A 4,004-nucleotide genomic window follows, 5' to 3' on the forward strand; every position below is an offset into this window, starting at 1 on the left:
GATGGCGTGTAGATACCTCAAGGATGGAGGAAGAGCTGATACCTTGGAGCGGGTAGGATTGTAGGTGGCCGCGGTAAGGACGAGGTCCCTCCAGCATTTTGAGGGGGAGTAGTGGATGTGGCGGTGGAGGGTGTCGAGTTCATTTTCGTCCATGAACTCCTCCGTGTACAGCCCTAGTGCAATCCCGAATTCTGGTATGCTCAATTGGCTTACTAGACCACCGAGGTGGAACTGGACTATTCCAGGATCGTCGAAGTTGGTCATGATGGTCTGAAGATGGAACATCAAGCAGAGTTCCAATGTGAACTCCAGATACATCCGCTCGACGATCTCAAAGAAGAGCCCCCACGGGTCAGTCATCAGGAGGGCTCAGATCGCGTCAACCAATTGAATCTATTCGAGTCTGGCCTAGTCAATGCAGCAGCCCACACCTAGGGGTCAGGCCCATAATATCTGATATAATTCCTCTTGGAGTTCCAAGGGAACCTGGAGGAATGGGTGCCTAATCTCCATGGTAGGACCCAAGGATGACGCTGCTCCTTTTCTTTTTTTCGAGGCGAGAACAGCGGTTTTCTTACAGCGTGAGGACAACATTGTACCTGCATTAAAAAATCGAAGTTCAAGCAATACGCCCCAAGAATAGTATGGAAATTCAAGACTAAATATGAATATTTCATGAGATTTACGTACTACATGATACAAACTAAAACAACTAAATATATAAAGTTATAAGATTATGGGAATAATGAATGAATGCATGTGGGTAAGCATAAATTTCATAGAAACAAGGAAAAATGAAAGAGTATAACATAATGTAGTAACTAAAATGACAAAATTTTTATAAAACAAGCATGAGTATTTTAATATTCTATTTATGAATATTAATTCAAACAAACGCAAATAAGCAACATATTTAAAGAAAATAGAGAGAAAAGAGTAAACAAACGCAAAAAGAAGGAGCTTGAGGCGTCGGAATCGGTGTTGTAGGCGGCGCACGGGCGTGGGGGGTAGGGTGTGTGGAGTTGTAGCGGCTAGGGTTAGGGATTTTTGGGGAAAGGGATGATGAATAGTGAGTGGTTTATATAGATTTTGGGGCACACGGGAGCGTGTCTGACATTCAGCCCACGCCCGTGTTGCTTGGGCGTGTGGGTGCTCACGGCCGTGTCGCATGGCCAACACGACCGTGTCTTGCTTTGTTTGCTTCTCGCATGCCCGTGTACATAGGTCTACGTTTGTGCTCGTTTTGACAGTGTCGACCATGGGTGGATGGCACGGGCATGTCGCATGCCCGTGTTACATTCTCAGTTTTAACCACTGTTTCAAGGCACGGGCGTGTCTCACGCCTGTGTTGTTTTGGAAGTTTCACCCATGACCATGTCGCACGGCCGTGGCAACTTATCGCATCCCATGTTGGGTAAAAAATCTTGCCCTGTGTTCACACGGCCTAATGCACGCCCGTGTGCTTGGCCGTGTGGTCTTTAGAAAGCCTGCGTTCCATGATCCGGTTAGTATGTTAGATGTTAGAAACTAAAATTTCAAGAAATTAACACTGTTAGTGCTCGAGTTACCTCCTGAGAAGCGCTTATTTATAGTCTAAGCTCGACTTACCTCTTTTCTGCATGGTCAAGGTGGTGCGAGGAGTTTACACTCCTCATCCCTGCTATCAGCTTTATCAACATAAGGTTTAAGACGAGTATTGTTTACCTTAAATGTTCCGAATTTGGGATGAATTACCTCAATTGTACCATTTGGGATTAGAAGTGGCAATACGAGGATCTGCTGCATCTAGTAGTACTTTGTCTCCAACCTTAAATTGATTTGGTGAGGTATTGAGCTCGTCCTGGCTTAGTTTCGGTTTATTGGGTATTCTCAATTTCTGTGTCCGCCATTCATCTAACTCCTTGATTTGTAGTCTTCATTCTTCATAGATAGGTCCTTTGTTGTTGTTTGAACACGGCTTATATGCGTTTTTCGTATCTGTTTCCTGCACAGAGTGTTCCACCACATGATCAGTACTAGTAGAATGATTTATACAACCACCTTCAATTTTCAATGTGTTACTCGAATTACGAGCTTGAAGGGTGATTGTGTTGTCTCCCACACGAAGTGTGAGTTCACCTATACCAACATCAATAATGATTCTAGCAGTCGCTAAAAAGGGTCATCCTAAAATTAAAGGTGCGTTACTATCCTCTTCCATGTCTAGAACAACAAAGTCTACTGGGTATATAAATTTATCGATCTTAACAAGAACATCTTCAATGATACCCCTAAGAAATCTAATGGTTTTATCAGCCAATTGAATGCTCATCCTAGTTTGTTTGGGTTTCCCAAGACCTAGCTGTTTAAACAATTTATAAGGCATAACATTAATGCTTGCCTGTAAGTCAGCCAATGCATTATGAACATCTAAACTACCAATTAAACAAGGAATCGTAAAACTCCCTAGATCTTTCAATTTGTTGGGTAGCTTATTCTGTAGAACGGCTGAGCAAACTGCATTCAACTCCACATGCGATGCTTCATCCAACTTTCGTTTATTTGTTAAAAGCTCCTTTATGAATTTGACTGCGTTTGGCATTTGCGAAAGAGCTTCAATAAACAGTAAGTTAATATGTAATTTTTTTAATAATATAAGGAATTTATCCAATTGTTCTTCTATGCGGTCTTTCCTTAACGCGTTTGGTATGGCACACGAGGTTTGGATTCTTTACTTATCAGTTTCTGGTCATTGTGGCCCACCTTACCCTTACCTTTTCTTATCATAGTTTCTTGCTTCAGTTCTGGTTCAGGTGCAACTAACCCTTCTGCATCTTGAATGGTAATTGCATTGATTTGCTCCCTTGGGTTAGATTCAGTGTTACTCGGTAAACTACCTTGTGGTCGATCAGAAATCAGTTTGGCGAGTTGGCCTATCTAATTTTCGAGCCCTTAGATTGACGTTGTTGATTCTTAAGGGCTGTCTCGGTATTCTGGAAATGAGTTTCTGACACCGAGATGAATTTTGTTAACATCTCCTCAAGGTTTGGCTTATTTTCTTGCTAGAAAGGTGGTTGTTGAAAACCCGGAGGATGTTATGGCCTTTGATTTCCTTGACTGCCCCACGAGAAATTGGGATGGTTCCTCCAACTTGCAATATAAGTGTTACTATACGGGTTATTTTGGGGTCTAGAGTTATTGTTACCCATGTATTGGACTTGTTCCTCCTCGATGCTAGGGTTGAAGGGTTGATATTCTGTGCATGCTCCTCTTCCATTCAAATTGCACCTCATCACTGGTTGTACCTGAGTAGAACCACACAAACCGTCAATCTTTTTATTTAAGAGTTCTACTTGGTTAGATAGCATAGTAACTGCGTCGAGGTTGAAAACACCGGCTGCTTTCGTCGGCTTTGTCCTCATAACTTGCCACTGATAGTTATTCATAGACATCTCCTCAATAAATTCGTAAGCCGCCTTAGGTGTCTTATTATTTATAGTTCCACCAGCGGCTGCGTCAATCATCTGCCGAGTTGAAAGGTTCAGGCCATTGTGAAATGTTTGGACCTGTAGCCAGAGTGGTAACCCATGGTGAGGGAATCTTCGCAAAAGGTCCTTGTATCTCTCCCATGCATCGTAGACTGTTTCTAAATACATCTGCACAAAAGAGGAGATATCATTACGTAATTTGGTTGTTTTAGCTGGCGAAAAATATTTTAATAAAAACTTTTTGGTCATTTTTTCCCAAGTAGTAATTGATCCTCGTGGCAACGAGTTCAACCACTGTTTAGCCTTATTCCTCAACAAAAAGGGAAACAACCAAAGGTGAATGGCTTCATCAGAAACGCCATTAATTTTGAAAGTGTCGCTGAATTCTAAGAAATTTGCCAAATGAGCGTTGGGATCCACGTCCTGCAAACCATCAAACTGAACAAATTGTTAGATCATTTGAATTGTGTTAGGTTTCAGTTCAAAATTATTTGTAGCAACAGTAGGCCTAACTATGCTTGATTCAGCTCCTGTTAA

General features: G+C 42.0%; 1 non-coding gene across 1 annotated transcript; it reads left to right on the top strand.

Annotated features, from left to right (window-relative positions):
- The first annotated feature begins 3,561 nt into the window (after nt 1-3,561).
- On the top strand, nt 3,562-3,668 carry LOC121210634 (small nucleolar RNA R71). Its single transcript, XR_005905748.1, has one exon. It is a non-coding gene; the product is annotated as a small nucleolar RNA R71 (small nucleolar RNA).
- The last annotated feature ends 336 nt before the right edge of the window (nt 3,669-4,004 follow it).

Source organism: Gossypium hirsutum, chromosome A11 (assembly GCF_007990345.1).
Source record: "Gossypium hirsutum isolate 1008001.06 chromosome A11, Gossypium_hirsutum_v2.1, whole genome shotgun sequence".
In the NCBI taxonomy this organism is placed as follows: domain Eukaryota; kingdom Viridiplantae; phylum Streptophyta; class Magnoliopsida; order Malvales; family Malvaceae; genus Gossypium; species Gossypium hirsutum.